Source organism: Molothrus ater, chromosome 1 (assembly GCF_012460135.2).
Source record: "Molothrus ater isolate BHLD 08-10-18 breed brown headed cowbird chromosome 1, BPBGC_Mater_1.1, whole genome shotgun sequence".
Taxonomy (NCBI): Eukaryota; Metazoa; Chordata; class Aves; order Passeriformes; family Icteridae; genus Molothrus; species Molothrus ater.
The window spans coordinates 23551404-23572279 of record NC_050478.2 but is presented as its reverse complement, the minus strand read 5'-3'; positions in this window follow the sequence as shown (position 1 = coordinate 23572279).

Here is a 20876-nt window from a genome sequence, read left to right as displayed (position 1 = left end):
AGCAGACAAAGTGAAAAATGAATATTAAAAACACATTCCTAAAGCTGGCCCAGAAGCTTGGAGACTGGTACTAGAGCCAGGACTGGACTTCTGCATCCAGAGCTGGTGTGCTTTGGTGGCAGCTAAAGTGAAGAGCTTGGGTGCAGGTGAGGGCATTGGGGAGGAACATGCAAGGCTGGTCCATTTGCTGTTGCTTTTTCCCCTGACTTTCTACCCCACAGAAGGTATTTCACTGAGAAAAATCTGGCTGGAGCCCTCAATGGCTGCTGTTCAACACTGCTGTAGTGCCAGAAAGTGAAGGAAAAGGGGTGGATGTGGAAGGAAAACAGTGAGGAACAAATGGTCTAAAGGCCATACTGGGAACACCTGGCTCATTTTCATGGCAAGGAGACAGAGACACTCAGGTTTCCTCAGATACATACTCCTAGGCAAGATGGACAAGATAAGTACCCACACAGAAGTTTTGTGGTTCTGGTTAATTGATGATAAATCCCATTTAATTAGTGGGCTATGCAGCAAGTTGAAGTTGTTTTATGGGGAAAAACAGTGGGATATCATTCAATCGAAACAGTCATGCAGACAAGTGGAGAATGCAGTAGCCACCTCCCAAGGAATGGTTCCTCTTTCCAGTAAGGAGCAACTCCAGAATCGTTTGAAGATTCTGATACTGCTCCATAGGCAAAAAGCAGATCATGTTTTTCATTTTATAGCAGCAGGAGACAAGCGATGAAAAGCCCCAGAATTCAGATGCCTTTCACAAGCTCAGGAGAGTAAACTTCCTCCAAGACTCTAAAAATGGGAGAGATGTCAAGATGTCCCAGGTCTGAATCCAGGGGCTTTGCCATGAGATTGCAGCTGTGCAATCAACCCCCAAGATTTTATTCTGTCCTATAGAAGGAGAAACATGGAACGCTTGGTCTACAGCCCCAAATGATAATAATTTCACAGGGGAATGCTCTTCTTTCCCCTTTTCTCTCATTAACTTGAGTTCATTCATGCATCCAAATTATTTAGTTATTAAAACCTTTTTCTTCCCCTTCCTTCTCCTTCTTTTTGCACCTTAGAATTTTTCTCTTTGGATGCCTACAAAAATTACCAGATGTGATGTTGTTGCTGCTGTGCCTACCATGCTCACCACCACTATTTCACTGCTGCCTTTTCTTTTGCTTCTATCTGTCTTTTTCATAGACTGAGCGTGTAAGGTTTTCAGAGGAAAGACATTCTCATATAATGACAACCTGACCTATGATTAGTGTTCAAAAATGCTATGATAATGCTTCTATTATTACCATTATTAATTTATCTGTGGTTAAATCTTTAACAAGTACTACTTAAGATGAGGTCACATATCGAGTGAGTGTTTTGGGCTTTAAAAAATATAACATCCTCAATTGTCACAAGACATTTAAAAATCATACTATTAAAAATTATATGTAATAAGACTTCTGAGGCAATGCAAAATAGATGGGCTTTTTTTGTTTTTTCTGAAAAGTGGGGATTTGCCAGCAATTCTGCAACATTAAGAGCAGAGCTTAGAGGAAAAACAAATATTGAGAGATTAGTAATAAAATCATAAGAAATTAAAACATTGGATATTTATAAGCTAACAGTCACAAAAATCAGAGATGTAATAAATTTCAATAGTAAACACGTCAGTCATCTAAAAAGTATTCATAATCCCATTTTCTTTTCTTTCCTTTCCTTTCCTTCTTTGACACACTTCTGTAGTTAAATGAATGTAGCAAAAATGTGGCTTGCTTAGCTCAATCATGTAATACCTTCAAAGACAATTAGCAGCATTCAGAAAGGCCCTTTGATGTGAAATTAGAGAAAATTAATGTATTAAAAATTGTGTATTTGGATTTTGATTAAGAAACCCAATAAAGAGCCATTCTGAGATGGAGAGGTAAAATTTGTACTCCTTAAACAGGAGAGACATAGTTTATCTTCACCCAAGCGATAGGTCACTGTGCATTACAATTTCCAGACAGTGACATTGACAATGTACTTAAATGCCATGTTAGCTATCTTCCTTATTAAGAGGTCATATATCAAAAAACTCACAGTGGTCTAGATATTATGAAAGCTAATGAGAAGTATGGAAAAATAACAGATATGTTAATTAATTAACTGAGGTATGATTCAAAAACTACTGTAATGGTCTTGAATTGTTACAAAGAGCAGGAAAGCCAGTGGAGCTGAAGGAATGTGCTAATTAAGGAATATTTTGGAATGTAAACTAAGGTAGGTTTCCAAGAGGCTGTGGGAAGAAGAAATCTGATGCTAGCTATCAGGGAAGAGGGAGTCATACTTCATGTAAATCTTAAACCTACACTCTCAAGGGCCAGAGATAAGGATAAAGCAAAAGAAAAGCAAGAGAGTTGGGAAGGGATCCATCTTGGACAGAGAATGCACCCTTGAGAGGTGCTGGAGTTTTGAATTTCTGCCTTTCTTTCCTTCCCTCACATCTTCTATTAATTTGCTTTGCAAGATGGTACTAAAGAGACAAAGACCTATTTAGGTACTGCCTTGGTTATTGAGGCTGACTGCAGCCTCAGAAAATATGATCTGAAATACTACCTCCAGTAGAGGCTAGACATGATCTATTGCCACATGTCATAGCTAAGTAACATCTCAGAGAAATAGTGAATGGCACTTTGAAGAAAAGATTAATCCCACTATTTGAAGCTGTCGGAAGAGTGCTGCTTTTCAAGATCCACCAAACTTAAAAATGGTCTAACCCAGTGAGTGGAAATCAAGGAGGCCTGAATGGATGAGCAAGGAGCTCCTGATGAAACTCAAACATAAAAAGAAATTTTACAAGTGATGGAACCAGAGTTTGATTTCCAGGAGGACCACGGAGACACTGTCTAGTGTGTTAGTATGGGGCTAGGAAAGGCAAAGCTTGCCTGGAGTTGAGTTGAGGCAAGTGACATGAATGTCAAGAAGAAACACTTATTTTTTGCTGTGAGGGTGATCAAACAGTGGAACATGTTTCTGAGAGGGGTTGGGATTGGTCCATCTCTGGGCATCTCCAATGCCCAACTGGACATAATCCCGATCAGCTCGCTCTATCTGATCCTGCTCTGAGCAGAGGGGCTCAACTAGATGATCTGCAGAGATCCCTTCCAGACTCAATGATTTTGGGATTCTGTCATTGTGGTTAGTTCACTTTTCTTTTTAGTATTCTTGATCAATAGTTGAAATGTTTTGTTTGTGTAATGCTAATTGATTTAGCTTCAAATTTGTCGTTGTGATTTGGCTTCAAATTTGTGCCAGTGAAAATTCAGGTTAATCAAACAGGCAACGCATGCACACAAATCGAGGTGTCCATGATGCTAGCCAAATTTTGATATTGGCATGTGTCCCATTAAAGTATGAATTAAAAATCAGTATGAATTTTGGTACTATCAGGTTCCAAGTGAAATGGAATGGGCTGTCCCAAGTCAGCAATTTCAGGGCCTCTCCAACAGACGATGGTGAAGCAAACTTCAGTTATAGCTACTCCTTATGTCCTCGTATCATGTAAAATGTTTCTCTTCAATACATCTTATGGATAAGTAGGTGAGGTGGACAGCATGCAAGGTAGAAAATTTCACCTGTTATTTGCCACCAGTTGTTCTCATGCACCTGAAGTGTCACGGTTCTGTCTGCTGGTCTGGCAGTGTAGGTGTTGCATGAGGGTGGAGCTATAAAGCTTTTACCAGAAGCTTCTGCAGCAAGCAGACAGCATCAAAGAGGTAGTGCAGTTTGACGTGGGATACTGGAAATTTGCCACAGTACAGATTTTCAGGAACCAGGAAAAAAATCAAAGAAGCTCTGGGCAGGGATTTTAAAATGCAATGACCAATCATCTTCTTGACCTAGTTATCCTAATGTCCTGTACAAAGTTTTGCAAGGAGGACTTCCAGTGCAGTCCTGTTTCAAACCTGAAGCTGTAGAAACCTTGGAAAGCACATTATCTTGCACTAGTAGAAAGGTATGTTGATGCAGCCATGAAGTATTAAAATAATTAAAGCATCTACATGAAGTGTCACAAGATGCTGTATAAAATTTCTTCAGCTGTATCAAGTTTTCTTTTAAAAAAGGAAGCAAACACATTTATATAGCCTTGGGGAACAGTTTGCCTAATGCTTATGTCAGAGGGTTCACATAGCAGGGATCTAGGATTTACCTACCAGTAAATGACAGCTTGCTAACAAGTCTGTCTTCATTTGCATACATAAAGTCAGGGAAAAAATAAGTTATACAAGTTTTAAGGCATGCTCAGTTTGAAAAGAGTCTTAGATGTTTTAGCAATATAGTTATGTGAAAAATGAGCTTGACAATAGAATTCAATGTTGCTATCCTTTCTGGCATAGCTGATTTCTTTAGAAGGTCAGATAATGAAATCTGTCTCTATTCAGTTGTTGGATAACCTTGAAACCACATATGTGATATGAGGGATGCATGCTAACTTTAGCTAAACTCTCTGATTACTATACTACACAAATTATTTTAATCTTAAGGCATAAGCCTTTTCTTCCTCAAAAAGACAGAATTAGTTAATAAATTCTATAAGGAATAACACAATATATGAATTATTATTTACCATGAAGTATTACAGTTCATAAAATCATATAAAAATATGTATCATGCATATTTTCACCTCTGTACTGTGAGATACAGGGATCGATTAAGATTTTACTGTGGTTTTATTTTGGGTATGAAACTCTATTTTAGGGGAGTTACTCCAGGCTTACTCCCAGTACAAACACTGATAAAAATTCAAATCATAATGAAGATATAGATTTATTGATAATTGTGATTTTAATGATTTGGCTTCTTAGAATTGATATTGTTGTTGTTCTTATTGTTTTTGGTTTTGTTTGTTTTGAGTGGTTTTGTTTTTGAGGGTTTTTTTTCCTCTGTGTGTGTGTGTGAGAACATTTCTTAGAAGAATAACAAAAACCAGTTGTAGGATTTCTATGAGTAAATGTATCTCTTATCAATAAATGTAATTTGTCCTAAAGATGTGCAGAAAGCACTTTCAGTTACACTAGCATGTAGAACACATTGCAACCACAGTGAATGGAACAGAGAAAAACCCTGAATTGCTCAGAAACAAGTCATTTATAGCTCAATTCATGCTTCTCTATATCATCAAAATTCTTGTCATGGAACACCTGAAAGCAAAATAAGTGGATTTACCAAAATAATTATATTATTGGGAAAGGTGAGGAGTTAAAATTAGATTGTTTAGACTTGTGACAATAACCAAACTTCTATGCAAATACACAAGTAAGGACTACGTTGGGCTGCCAAAAAATCTAGCTACAAATAGAATTCCTTACTTTATTTTAATTCTGTGTGACAAGAACTGGTGAAATTAATACACAGGCTGGTAAAATACAGGGAACAGTTTGATAAGGTTATGAAGCATGCAAACCTGATGCATGTACTACAAAATACTGCTAGGAATTGAAGAGATGTGCAAAACAAAAAAAAAAACCTTTAATTTCACAAATAATGTGAATTTTTTGAGGTATAAAATTTCCACTTCTAAACTCACAGATTTTATAATTTTGCAGGAAATAATAACTCTTTCTATCTGTGTTGTTTTCTGAATAAGGCCACAGCTTTTCTCTCAACAGATTTGATTTTTATGAAATGAAAAGTGGGCTGCTTTTATGGCTTCACGTTGCATTGTTCACCTGCTAGTGAACCCTATCATATCAGAGGAGTGATGGAGAGCACAGACATGTTTTAAAAAAAGACCCTCATCCTAGGAATAATTCTTCTTCTTCTTTAATATTTATATTCCCGTAGTGCTCAAAGACTTTGTTGCTGCGTGAGATACAAACACGGTGATACAAGTCGACTCTTTTCGATGTGCTTGCAATCAAAGAATCACAAAAATGAAATAAGCAGGGAGACAAAAAAAGAATATTTTAAAAAGTATTATAGCTTGCACAGCTTGTAAGAATGCTGCTCTTTACTCTCAGTTCTGACTTCATATTTTAAGGGGTCGCTGCAGCAGATGGAGCAGACATCTTTAGCAGCCTAAGCAAGGATAAGACTATAAGAAATCAGGGAATTAAGACTGATCTGGAAAGAATTGGGGCCACATAGCATAAAATCTGGATTTCTCGTTGTGATTATTATTCCAAGTTAACTGTCAATTTAATAAGCAATAAATCTAATTGATCAACATACAGAATGCTTCCCATATGGAAAAAGATTATTTCAGATTAGATAACAAGCTGATAAGAGAATGCTATACCATAAGTCCAGAAAAAAAGGGATTACTGTATAATTTACAGCTAGTTTCGCACAGCTGTCTTAGAGAAAAATGACTGAGGAGAGCAGGAGGAAGCAAACCAAATATCTGCTGACATATAAATGTGAGAACTAAAAAGCAAAAGAAATTAGGTTAACCTTCAAATCAGCATGCAAGGTAAAGTCAAATCTGTACAGCTGCATTCATTTTGGTAGTAGTAAAACTAGGAGAGGATTTTTTTAAGGTGAACTACTAAGTTTTGTGAAGGGAGAACTAGATGGAATGTGAAAGAGCATTTTTTCAGATATAGTCTCAGTCTGAGGTCTGCAAAGAACTTTGAAATTGTTTGGAAAAGGTACCTGTGGAAACCAAGCTCATAAATACTCTGTAGCAATCCACACATGTTAATTTTCAGTGGGGTTTCCACTTCTCCAAGTGAATTAATAAGGGGTCCACAAATCAAAAACGTTGAAAACCATTAGGCTGTGGACTAATCTCTGTCCTTGGATATGCACTCCCTTCCCATCACAGGCCCTGGGAATGGTCTTGTGCTGAAGAATTGGCCCTATTCATCCAACAGTCATTAAGAAAGAAAAGTTGTCCCTGGCTGAATACTGAGCAGGCCTAGGTATATGTCAGATAGTGGAGACCCTCAGCATACACTGAGGCTGTAATTCACCCATGGGGTCCTGGTGAGTGCATGTGCTTTAACTGCACAGCAGTTTGAACTCAGCCCATAGCCATCTGGAGCTATTTAAAATATATACTTTTCAACTTTCACCTTTTAATCTTTCTGGTTTGAAAACATACACCAGTTCAAAGGTTACCTCTCTTAACCTTGAGCAATTCCCTTTTAGAAACAACACCGAAGGTTTATTATCATTACTTTTACTGGTGTTAATGAAGGGGCAATTCTCTACTGTGATTTGTACACATATTTTGAAATAAACCAAAACACAGTTGTTATACATTTAAAAATATGTTTTCCATAAGTTCCATGATTTTTAGGTTGCCTCCATTCTGGGAAATTCAAATGAATGGCTTTCTTAGGAGCCTAGTTATCAGATGGGCTCAGTACTTATAACCTCTCCACTGCCCCCAAAATACCAGAATCAGAGGCACTCAGGAATGAAACAAATGATTTAAAACTTTGGCCATACATGGTCATGCAGATGCATACAAATCAATCTTGAGACTATGTTCTGTTCTGTCTACGATAACAGAAAAGCACAAACTCACCCCAGATATGTTTTCAACCCTGCTCCAAGGCACCCAAACACCTTTATCTAGTGAATATCAAGAAAGCCTGTAGATAAGCATGGTGCACTGATAACCAGTTTTCTCAGTGCCCATGCAGTAGCCTGACACCAGTTTCATCTCTTCAGCTGATTACTTGTTTGGAATGTCACACAGATATTTTAATGTTCCATGAAGATTTGCGTTAGGCAAACGGAAGCATTCACACTAAGGGCCCCTTTATCTGGACCTGTTCTGTATGGAATTGGAAACTTCTATTTTAAAAGAATGCCAATTAATAGTATTACTTGAAGAGAAATGGCTTCCTGAAGCAGTCTAAGAAATGGAGATGTAACAGGCTCTGTAGGTAACATTTGAAATAGCTCAGACCTTGCCTTCTTCTGTTCTTCTCAGTCTTCGGTTTAAATTTTTAGAGCTGCAATACCTGTTACTGATTATTTAGCAGGGCTCCAGATTCCCTGGGACTAAGGGCAAAGTATGAGAAGCATACCTCTCATTTGTTCTCAATTTTGAGCCTAATGTTTGAGTTTTTCTATCAAGTTAGATTAATCCTTATTTCTATCCTACTTGATTCTCAAATACATTTCAGCATCAACTTAAAAATTATATTGAATAACATGGGATGGAGTCTGTAATTTTACCATTGCACAGCAGATTTTAAACATCACACACAGAATATGAGAGGAAATTATTCTCTCCCTTACGTTAAAAAAAAGTAAAAATTGGAACTCCTAAAAAGGATTTACACATATTGCTTCAGGCTGCTAGCCACTCGCTTAGAGGTGGGTGGTGTTTGTTCAATAGCTGAAATACTTTTTGACCTGACTTTCTGTTTTTCTTGTTTCCCAGGTGATTGGTTCTGGTGTTTTTAGAACTGTCTACTGCATCCTGAACATTTTCCATGCATCACTGACTGGGAACATTTTAAGCTGGCGTCAAAGATAGAGTCTGTGGGGAAGTCTGCACACAAATAATACTTCTTCATTGTTCTTGCTCAGCAGTAATCATGCCTTTTGCAAGCTGCTTCACCCAGTGCACCAGAAGAGTAAACTAAAAATAATCAGTCAGATAATTTTTTTCCTAAGCAATCCATATTCTCATTTTCAGAGCCAATGTACCACTGGATGACAGAAAGTGTTCAACTCCATTAGCACCAGCCATCCAGTAGAGCCCAGCTTGGCAGGCGTGTGATAGCAGCCATGTAAGGAAGCCTAGGAGAGGCCACACAGGAAGATTATATAAATGAGAACCACAGTTGGAGATGAATATGAAGTACAATGAAATGGGCTAGACGATGCTGAATGTCCTCTGGCATAAGGAAACAATCTAATTTCTGCAAGCTTTTATTCAGGAAAAATGCCTTGAGATCAGCATATACAGACCACAGTCTGCAAGAGTGGCATAAAAAATAACTCCAAATCTTGAAGTAGTCTCCTGAACAGAGATACTTACAAAACAAGAGTCACCTTTGAAAGTGCAATGACTCATAGTTCCCATCAGAGACAAACCTTCAGCACCTTATTTTATCAGTTTTATCTGTGAAGTAGGAGGGGAAGGTGAACAGTAAGGTTTTGTATACAGTGCTTCAGCTTACATTCAGGGTCATTAAAACTGTGCAGGGTGTCTTCAGAGGCCAGAAGGGAAGCAGAATGTGATAATATGTCTCTGAAGAGGCATTGGAAGCTGCATTTGCCAGGACTACGTGAGCAACATAGATCTATATCCATTCCATCAAACTGGAGCTGGAGGCTTCCCAACAACTGTGGGAACTACCCTGGCTACTCATGCATGCTCTGCTCTGCTCTGCAGCTGTGCCAGCAGCTCAAGGCATGGCCCCAGGCACAATGAGCTGTACAAGGCAAGGAACAAAATGGTAATATTTGTCAGTGACAAATATCTTTCTCCCTCTGCATTTGGTCTGGGTGGGAAGTGCTAGAAAAGGAAAGGAGAAAACGAGGTAAAGTAATAAGGAAAGACACTGAGAGTACTCTTGACTGTCTATATAGAAGCTAGAAGGAAGACAGTCACCTAGAAGCAATGCAGAGGAGGGAGATTACTCATGAGTAAAAGGTAAGGAAAGAGGCTAAAAGCCTATAAGGCAATATGTTTAGTGAAAAACTGTCTAAGAAGAAGTTTCCTTGGAAAACAGTAAATTGCTGCATTCAAAAGACTTTGTCTCTAGGAGCTGCCTCTTGGATCACAAATGGGTAAATTCCACTTACCAGCTGTGTAGGAAATCTGAGGTGTCAAAACCAAGAAATTCACATAGCAACCAGGTTTTGAACAGGAAAAGGGCATAAGGCCCCACAAAAAGCTCATTGTAGATGTTTTTATGGGAAAGGAAAGAGAGTGCACCTTTCGGGCCTTCAAGCAAATGCCAGAGAATTTCAGCAATGTTACACCTTGATCCTGGAGAGAGACCTAAGCTGAAGCCAACAGAATAAGAGAAAATGCTCTCTGTCCCAGTAAATACCCATACTTAGGGTTCAAAATTTTTGGAAATACCTTCTCTGATGAAAGGACAGTTGTGTGCTGAGTGTTCTATATGTCCTCCATACCTTTTCTTTTCTGGAAAAGAATCTGCTGCCTGTATTTGTACATTTTGCAAACAAGATACTTCTGCTTGTCCTCACATTTGACTTCTGAGCTGGAAATTCTGTTTACCAAGTTATCACTTGTCTGAGTAAAGAGCTTCTTTACTAGCTCTTTATTCCTGGAACACACAGACCTCTGAGGAAAAAAAATTGCAACACATAATTTATTGGCAAAGTTAGGCTTTTGCTCTTATTTCCATGAGCGCAGCAGCAGCATGGTTTCTTCAACATACTCATTATTCAAATATATTCTCTGAGTAAACAGCCAAACACTCTGTACTGTCAGATTTTGCCATTACATGTTGACTGGTGATGCATCTTTCCAAAGGCTTGGCTGATCACCCTGAGGTTGAGAACAGTTTTGTGGAGAAAATATCCTGCTGTGGTTTGTAATTTGCCACTGAGCCTCTCTCCCCCAGTTCTGAAAGGCTGATCTGTCTGATTATAAAGGCCAAACTTAGATGCAGGTGGTGGGAGGGGGCATCAAAGAAGAGCCTATTATTCTGCAGTTCTGTAGTGTCTGATAGCACAAACAGTCTCATATGAAGGGTATTTTTCTCTATTTCATTATTCAGAAGGAATTTCTTAAGAGAGCTGGAGGGTGAGGAAAGAAGCTGAGTTTTGTTTATCCCAGAGCCTAGCTGACTTGCTCTGGTGGTGGTGGTGCCTTCTACCTAGGTAAGACTTCCTTGTCTGTCTGTGTCTCAAGTCAAGCCACTGTGGCATCAGCTCAGGGTGGGGAGGATCTGCTGAGGATCCCTTTGGGCAGTGCAGGCAGAGCTGGGAGGGCCAGGGTGTGTGGGAGGAGTTGGCAGAGTGCAAGGGAATGAGGTGTCCCTATCTGCACAAGGCACAGGAACCTTGCGTGAGTGAGAGGAACCAGGCTGAGGCTGGTTCTAAAATGCATGGTGTTTCCTCACCCAGCTCCTCTGCCTTGCAAACATGGGAGGCTGTGCATGAGGCTGTTGTGGTGGAAATGTGGGCAGCCTCAGTGTCGTCACACTTCTGCTCAGTCACTTAAACCTTGCACAGAACAAAAGCCTCAAATATGTGTAGGACATTCCCCAGCTGGGAGATGTCACTTGCCTGACCATACAAACCAAAGTCATCATTAAGATAGATCCTTGTACACAAGCTGATTTAACTTCACTGTTATGAAGGCAAATACACATTTTTCATCACAAGTTGAATTTGGAAAAATTGCAGGTGGTTTATTTGTGCACATAAATGATAGTATTTTTTCCTTTGAGGAACTTCACAATAATGCATCACTTCCCCTGCTAGCTAATATAATTATAATCAAAGACAGGTCTTTTCACTTTCACTCTGGTGAAAGTGAAAGATGCTACCAGAACTCAAACTGAACGTGGCATGTCAAAGGTTATCACTTCAAATCATTGAATTATGGTTCCCAGTGTTCAAATGGGGTCTGCATCTGAACAGCACAAAGTAGTCAAAACTCAGGGGGACTTCCCATACAGTAGTTGCAATTTTTTTCCTCTCTCAAAACTGTGTCCCATAATAACAGGAATCCTTGGAAGGAAAGGAAGGGTTGGTTATACCAGTGCCTGTTTTCAGTCTTTAAGTGAAAATCCAGAGTAATATAAACAGCTTTCTATATCAACCGCAAGGATTGCAGAGGGTGCAGATTTAAAAAAAAAATCCCTCCTCCCAAGACATCTTTATTGCAGATGTTATTAAATGGTTCTCTGGTGCTGGAAATACTCATCCTGGTTACATGTTGATCATAGAATACATTCTGTTCTCATGGTTTTCTGACTAGAAGAAAAGAAATGCCTCAGAATGTAACAAGGGAGAAAAATACTTCTGTCTGTGGTGATAGTTCTCCCTATCTTTTGGTCTGGGAGTCAGGTTTCTGCCTGAGGGGACCTGTATGAGGGATGATGAAAGTAATTACTCTGTCAGGTTAAATATAATTTTCTTCTATGTGTCTGCTTCTCATGATGTCAGTTGATTAACCTGTCAGTCATCTTCCCATGGCATGTGTCCACATGATGTCATGTGCTGAGGTCCATGGTTTATTGTGCTAGTCTAACATAAACTTGGAAATTCTTAAATTTAAAACTTAGTTTTTCATCAATGTTTTGTATTTTTCTTTTGCTTCAATCTTACATATTCTTTTCTTGACTCATTCCCATCTTATCCAATTTCTTTTTTCTCTTCCCTGACTCAGTTTTTCCTTTAATTTCCTATCTTGGTTCATCTCCCTTTTTCTCTCCCACACCACAATTTTGCTTCGCCCTTCTCAAATCTCTCCAAACCATCTGCTCATTGTTTCCATATCAGGGTATGCTACAAAGACCATTTTGCCTTTGCCTCCCATGCTATGTGGTGCACCTCTCAGTCCTCCTAAGATGAATGTAAGGCCATTCTGAATCTTTCTCTTTTAAAAAGATAAAGATTTGTGGTTTTCCTTTTTTTTTTTTTTTTTTGGGAAAAAAAAAAGGGAAACCCAATCATCTTCATCTTAACTGCCCTGGTTATCTCAGAAAAGCTGGGGGCAATCTAGACAGTACCACAAGTTGTATGTAAACCCTCCTTGTACTGGGGATGATTTAATCTCCAAGGATTTTACTTGAATAATGTCGAATGACGGTAAAGTCTGCTTAATTTGTTACCTCATTCTTCCCCCTGATTTGATCTTAGAGCATAGAATCTCAAGCAGACTATTTTATTTGTAGAAGAACATCTTAGAGCCCAGATGGATGTCAGAAGGATTAAAGATGAAGGTTTTGCATGAGAAAAAGGTTGCAAATCACTAAGACAGCCATCATATTCCTCTGACTGAAGCCAAAATATGTATCATACATATTAAGTTAGCTTGGGATGCAGGGTGTCTAAAAGTAACAATGTAAATTATTTTGCTCACAAATGCTTTGAGGCCCATAGCAAGCACAAGGTGGCTTTGTGAGAGAGTTGAACAGACAGATTTTTTTACTCATTTTTTAATTTCTATGTCAGAAATTAAAAAATCAGGTACAATACACATTTGCATTAACATGCTAGGGATGGGATTGTGGGAATGCATTTCTTACACAGAATGATTATTTTCTTAAAATTTCACAAGGGCAGTGTACTTTCCCATCCAGGTGGAGGACAGTTCTGTATGAATTTTGCTGTCAGTGACCGGGAGTGGAGACATAAAAAGAACTATTCAATGTCTCTGCTTACAGAGATAAGTGAAAGAGTCATTGGCAGCAACTCTGTAGTAATAGCAGCAGTAAGTACTGGGCATGATTTGAATCTCTTGATAGTGATATGGGGATGCCAGAATATTTATCAAACCATTAGGAGAGGCTGTGCCTGGCTGATAAGATGACTACAACTGATGAAGTGCACCTGAAGACTCTGATGATGCTGGGACACATTTGCAGCCAACAAGGGAGGATAGCAGGGAGTGCTGCCCTCAGAGCAGCATGTACCGCTTGTCAGCAAAATTATACAGTCCCCTGCCTGGGGCAAACTTGTGGAATCTTTAATAAGAAGAGTTGAGAAACATCCTGATGTACATGTTCCTCATGGCTGGGAGCCACCAACAGCCTGCCCTGCTGAGAAACTGTTTCACTGAGCTGGTGGCAGAGGGGAGGAAGCCAGGAGAGATCACCAGAGAACCAGTTCCGAGAGTGATCGATACAGGGCCCTATTTTAAACTGTCCCCATATAAAACTGCCAAAATTGTTATGGCTCTCTCTTTGGAAGATGAAACTGCCCAATTTATATCACTTAATGTCTCTTAGTATCATCAAATCAAAAAAATGTTCTGTCATTTTGACTGGAGCTAGATTGGGAACAGATTTTTTGCTATAATCATCTGTAAGCAACATGAATAAGGAAGAATTGATCACAGCTTTTCTGATGTTGAATCAGCACATGTGCTGCATTGTGGATAAAATCAGGTGCTAGCACTTAAATTTATGTTGAGAAGTGTTTTTCTTCGAGGGGCTTTTTTTTAGTCAAGGATTTAATATCTTGAGGATTTTGTTACCTACCTTACCTCAATTACTTATTACCCTATTGAGTAAGGCACTGAACTTGGGCATTGTTTTCCCCCCCTGCTTTGCTGTGAATTGCCCTCTCTGCTGATGATTAGAGTCTTCTAGAACATGGAAGCTATGTGGCCATAAGGTCATGCAAATTCACAATACATTTTCTGTATTTCCCTCTCTCTAATGTGTGTAGGTATAGGTAGAGAGCTTGACATAAACAAGCAAGTTTTTCCTTTAAAAAGTTTTAAAGATCATAACCATAAAGGATTAAGGAATTAAAAAGCTTTTTACTGTTTGCTTCCAGTAAACAGAAAGTGGTACAAAGAGAGGAAGAATAGAGAACAAACTTTTGTTGCTTTTCACAATTAATTAAATGTATAAATGCTTAACAATGAATAAACACTATTGACAGAGAAAAGTAAATATGTCTTAAATTTTCTCTGGCTTTTAAAACAAAGAATATCAATAGCAAAACTGTGTTTTCAAATGTGTTTTGAATTTGACAGTGTCTCTTTGACATTTACAAAGTACAGTGATGAGTATGTAATTAAAGTTCTTTGCTTATTTTTCAATATTGAATTCTCAGTCCTACAAACTTCCTTTGAGCTACGGAGTGACTGAACAAAGGAGGAAGGCTTGCCAGCCTGTTCCCAGGCACGCCATGCTGTGCACCAGCAATGTGCTTGCCTTTGAACCCAGTGCTGAGCCAGACCATGTGCATGTGCTGAGGAGCATCTCTTCCCAATGTTCTTTGGGGTTTGTTTCAATTGCCACAAAAGTCCTAAGTGAGGAATAGAATGTTTTCCTACATTTATTTGCCTTTCCTTCTGTCTAAATATGAAGTATCAGTTTTTTCGTGACAGAGATGTTTTCTTGGGAGCTCACATATCTGGTTTGACTGCAGATAAAATACTGAACAGCATGTATAGCCCTGGAACATTAGCACTGAATCCACAGGTAATGAATTTAGCTGTAGGCTGTTTTTCAATTGTTGTTTTCACTCCTCACTCCCAGAGTGTGCTTTTCACCAATGAGCATCCTGCCCGGGATTACAGCACTGATGGCCCAGCCTGCCCGGCTTGGAGCAGGCTTAGCTGTGGCAGTAGCACAAGCCCTCAAGCCAGCAAACTCCTGCTTGCAAGCACACAAAAAAGGCACAGCACCAAAGCTGTCTAAATGTTTTCACTCTTTCCATATGAAAATGCTCTTTTGGCCCAGACTATATGTAGAGATGCATATTTATTTCAAATTACACATAACATGCAAATTACTATCACAAAGCTGAATGCTGCATTAAATTGCCAGTGGTCAAAGTACGTAGGCTGCAGGTCAGGGACAGGACTTTGGGAGTCCCCCTTACTGTCTGCTTAGCTCCAGAGTAATGTTCCTTCTTGTATACTCTGGCTGCCTGCTTGATTGTCCTTTAGCTGGAGATGGAACATGTTGGCTTGAATCCTTTCTGATGAAGGAACCTGAATCTTATCCATCTCTGAGAGGGAGTGGTGTCAGTAGAGCTGCAGGCAGGAGCTGCTTGGACATGGTTTTGAGCAAGGGCTGCTGTCCCCATGCTCTGGATGATTTTGCAGACATATGCCTGCTGTGCCCTGAACACACCTCCAGGCTTGAAGCCTTCCAGTTCCCAGTGACAGACTTGGCTGTAGTGTCAAAGTGACAGACTTGGCAGCACACAGGTGTCAAATTGCAGTATGAAATGGCAGTAGCAGGTGAAGGAGTTCAGAGCATGTCCACAGACAAAGTAAACAACTGGGATTTTGCTGGTATGTAAACCTTTACATTAGCTATCCCAGTCTTTCTATAGATTCATTCTTCCTAGTTCAGTTGCTAACTTCATGTGGAAAATCATCATCAGGTGATGAAATTGTATGCCTCTCTCCATAGACTCAGCCCAGAAGCCTCTGGATATTATTTTCTAAGGCCACCAGGGTTTGGATACCTGAAATGGATGCATTAACAATTATTTAGGTCTTCAGACGTTAAAAGATGATGCAGCTATTTCAAACAGAAGGCAAATCTGTGACTGAATGCTGAATGTCTGCTGCATGGAAAGTCTGACAAGATTGCTAAGGGCAGTTGCTTTAGGAAAAATAGCAGAAGGTTACCCTGAGCAACTTATAGGAGCTCCTGGAGATGGTGAGGTTATGGCAGAAGAGCAGCCAAGCATGGCAGAGCATGAACAATGGTGGATAGAAGCCCCTTGTGCACAGAAGTACAAGATCTCTGTATCATGTGAATGTCATGCCAGTTCTGTGTCAGGAGGAAAGCAGAGCATGGGTCCCGTCTCTGTTCTCTGTTGTGTGCAGTAGGTTTACCCTCAGCAAATATTGTTCTAACAGAGCCAGCTGTCAGATTTGCATCTGTTGAACAGATTTAAAACACTGATCTCAGTGGGAGGCAGGTACCTACTCTGCATAAGCACTTTTGCAAATCCCAAAAGGCATTTTTCCATCTTCAGGCACTTCAATATCTTTGAAAATCTTGCCCTTTGTGCCTAGCTTTGCCTCTCTACAAAACAGAGAGAAATCTGCCTCCCTAGGAAGTGAAGCAGAGTTAAATTTATTCATATTTGCTTTAAGCTTTGGAACCACAGACAAGATGTATTCCACAAAGGTGTACTTCTTGTTCAGCATACTATACAATGGAACACCTGTGTGTTCAGTCATTGTCCATGCTGTCACTGGCCTCATTTTGAAAGATGTAGCCATGAATCAGAGGAAGGCAAGGTGCCACACTAATGAATGACAGCTATAGAAAGATAAGCTACAGTGTTTTGTGATGGCCCAGCAGTTCTTTTATGAAGGACAGAAGCAAGGTTTCACTGCTGGTATCCTCCTGTGCTTGAATGTCTTGCAGAAAAGAGGTAGAAAACTACTACAGGTATTCATTGTGGTCATTGTGCAGGATGTTTGGTGAAATAAAGACAGCAAAGACAATTGTATGTCCAGATCTTCAATTCTGATGTCTAAAAGAGCCCTCAGTTTTTCAAAATTGTCCCATGCTCCATGTGCTCAGGCCCCTCTGCACTGAATGGCATGGTAGCTTCACTGGGGCTTTCTGGTTGCAGAGGATTTCTTGCCCTTGCTCCTCTACATCTTGCCCCAGCTGTGAATTTTCCAGAGTTCCAGAATCTGTTCCTGCACTCTTTTGATAACATGAACAAAGCAGAGGTTGTTTGAGCCCTGCAGGGTCCTTTTGCCCAAGTTCCCCCATGGACTGCTTGGGGTGGAAATTTCCATCTGACTTGCTTCCCTGCCCTCAGATACGGGAGTTTACTCAGGCTGCCCAGTTACTGCTCATCTTGCCTTGGGGCTTTTAACCACTTTCCTTTTGCTGGGCCAGCAGCTACCCTGCCAGTGGAGCTGTGCTGGCCTCCTTAAGACTCAGCCTGGCTGTGGTTCCAATCGCTGGCTGATCCCTGCTTCCCAGGCAGTAACCTGTCCTCTATATCTGACAATAGTCACCTTCTCCAGGGGAAATTCAGAGGCAAAAGTCTCCTGCTTTCTGCTTTCTCTTTGCTTGTCTGCACAGAGGTGTATGAATGTGATGGGTTTTCTTACTAATCATCTACTTTGGCTCTTTTGGGTTTGACATTATTTTGGTTTATATAGCTGGGGCAGTTCTTGATCTTTCCCAGTGGCAAATGCTATGGAAAGCCAGATAAGTACTTCACCCTATTCTTAAACAGCAGGACAACATATCTTAGCTTTCAATAGCTGAGCATTTTGATAGCTGAGAGGCAACTGGAAGACAATTAAATGACATGATTTGAAGCCAGGGTTCTTTGTTTTAGTGTCTGGCCTGCCCAGGCATTCTGGTGTTATGCTTGTAACTTTTCCCTTTACTTCTATGAAGACAGAAATATGATCAAAGAAAAAAAAGGAGAATCTGCAGAAAAGTTGTTTAAGCATTACTGAAACATTCTATGTTAGCAGCGCCAAAGGCTGCGAACTCTCTTAGTGTGTTAAACCCTTTTAATAATTTGAGATCACATTATAATCCCCTTGTCCAGAATCCTTACATGGTTTAATGCTTGGAATAAAGTTAGAATCTCAGTCTCTCTTCCTTTTTTATTTCCCCCACTCTTATGCCACAGTCAAGGATAATAATTTTAAATTCTCAAATGTGTTAAAAGCATTAATTGCACTAGTTGAAGTATTTTATTTTGAGTTAAAGTCACTCAAAACTTTTAATATGACAGAAAAGATACAGAGTAATAATTCTAGCTGTGACTCAAAACAGGAAAAATCCTGACTTTGATCTGAGTAATAATGCTTCTCTCCCTGACTGACAAGATTGCTTTCATGCCACACTGAGCCTTAGCACCAGAAGCACCCAAGAGCTGCTGGCTCCCAGCACAGGGAAGGCAGCTGGCAGCTGGCTGGAGCTGGAGCTCTCCCTGGACTCAGCCACACATCCCGTCCATGCAGGTGGGAGAGGAGAGGGCATCTCACAGCACCACAGGCACCATGCAGCAAAGTGGAGCCACCTGCCTCTGTGATCTTAATCTTTGCCAAGGCAGTTGTGGAAATTTGCTTAGACCACTCCTGGCATTAAACAAAATGTGTTACATCTCATTATATGTAGCTATGTCAAGCTGGAGCATTTTATGCATTTGGTAGAATGGTTAAGCAAGCAGATGTGAGGCAGCTGAAGTCTCTGGGGAGAGAAGGGTCAGCTGGAACAAGCACGTGAAGGGCAAATGTGGGGTGACAGTGGGTCAGATCTCTCTCACAAGGGAAAGGGCTTGTTCAGCTCCCACCCCTGGTGGAGAACAGTAGGGTTTGGCTTAGTGCATACTCCCACAGTGGTTTGGGGTATAAAAGGTGCATGCTAGAATTTATTCACATAGCTATGCTGCTGAACCCATGTGCCAGTTCACCTCAGGCCTGTTAAGCACCTTTGGAGACACATTGAAGCTATTCAGGGATGGATTTCTAAAAGCATGAAGGGCAAACTACAATGACAGTTCCACTGGAACACTCCTAGGGGGTGATTTGAGTATCTAAACATATATGTCCAGCACAGTTTAGATGCCCTAGGGTCTTGTGCTTTACTGTAAAAAGTCATGGGTTTCCCATACACCTATCAGCTCACCAGAAATTATCTGAAATTACACTAGTTACCTGTGTTTAGGCCCCTGAATATCTCCCCTAATGCCATGTTGTGCTTGCAGCTAATCCAGCTTGTAACAGGAAGAGAGAAAATCTTCTCAGTCCTCCAAGCTTATTTCAGTTGGTCCCTTCCGCCTATTTTACAAAACCACGGTGGGCTGGTGGTCTTGCAGTTTGCACAAATTTTTCTAATTTTTTAATGTTTTGATTGGGAAGAAGTCAGACTTCCAAATTTGTGCCTAAGGTTAATCTAGCATTATTGGATTTCAGAGTTAACGTCCATTTAAAAGAACGTAACTTCTTCACCTCAGAGGCCACCATCCCTACTGTGCCAAATATTTTCAAGGAGTGTTGGTCTTGGCAGCGTGTTTGGAAAGTTATAGAAATCCAGTTAAGCAGCATCATAGAGGAAATTTTTTAGAGTTGTCTGACTTCAAAAAAGATGTGCTTCCAGAAGCTCTTTTCATCCTGAACACCTCTGGTCATATGGAGGGATAGATAGACATGGTCAATCTGGTTCCAAAATCTAAAAGTCTTATGTCTCTGATAAAAAAACTACAGAGCGAAGTACTATGACTCTTTTGAAAATCAAACTTGTGCTCCAGCCCAATTACATGAGTATTATCCATTCCTGAAGCTTTTCCTCCTTGCTTGTGCCTGCTGTGTACCTGACAACCTGAACACCTTCCTGGGGCTTCCCAACAGAAGTAGTCCAAGCTTTGTCTGATGATTTCTCTTTATCTGATCTCTCTGCTGTAGCTCCACATCTCAGTCTTTTCAGACAGCCAGCTCTGAATCCTAGAAAATTCCCCTTTTTGGCCACTCTGATGCCTGAGCATGTTAATGCCCAGCTTGGACAAACATTTTTGCCACTTGCCTAGTCTCAGCCTTCCCTATTGCAAACCTTCATGCTCAGGCTATTTTATAGCCCTCTACCCCATGGAGAGCATCTGCATCTCCAGGAAACTTCTACCAAGCTAATTCTATTGTTTCCTTATTCTTCTTCCTTCTTGATGTATTTATGATATCAGGTACAGCACCCATTCAGCTGTTTTGGATAGAAAAAATGGCAACAGGATGCTCTTATTTGATTTAAATACTAATGGACTTGCCCATTATATAGATTTTGGATAAAAGGATTTTATGTGGCAATGCCAGGAGTGACCTTCTCTATCACTGGGGTAAAAGCTGCTTAGGGTGACTGGCAAGCCTGAGACACTCATATATACAAACAATGCAAGAAGTTAATTGCCAGATGATGAGAGGCAAGAGCTCATAAAATAGAGCCTATACTGTGAGAACCTCAGATTCTGTGATTTCAACTTGATTTTCCTCAGAAGGCTTTTAGATTCCAAAAATAGTGGACATCTAATTTCTGAAAGGCAGAGTCATTAGCCACTTAGGGAAATCAAGACCTTAAAACTGCAGCTACAATAATGTATATTCATTATGTGTATACATCCAGAATATATATTATTTCTGAAAGAAGACATATAAACCTTCAAGTTTCAGTCCATTAAGTTAGAAATTACCAGAGGTCATGAATAAATTTTGTCAATGAACAGGTTTAAATTTCAGTAACTGCTTAAGGAAAATTGTATATTTGCCTTGCTTTAATTGCCAAAGGCTA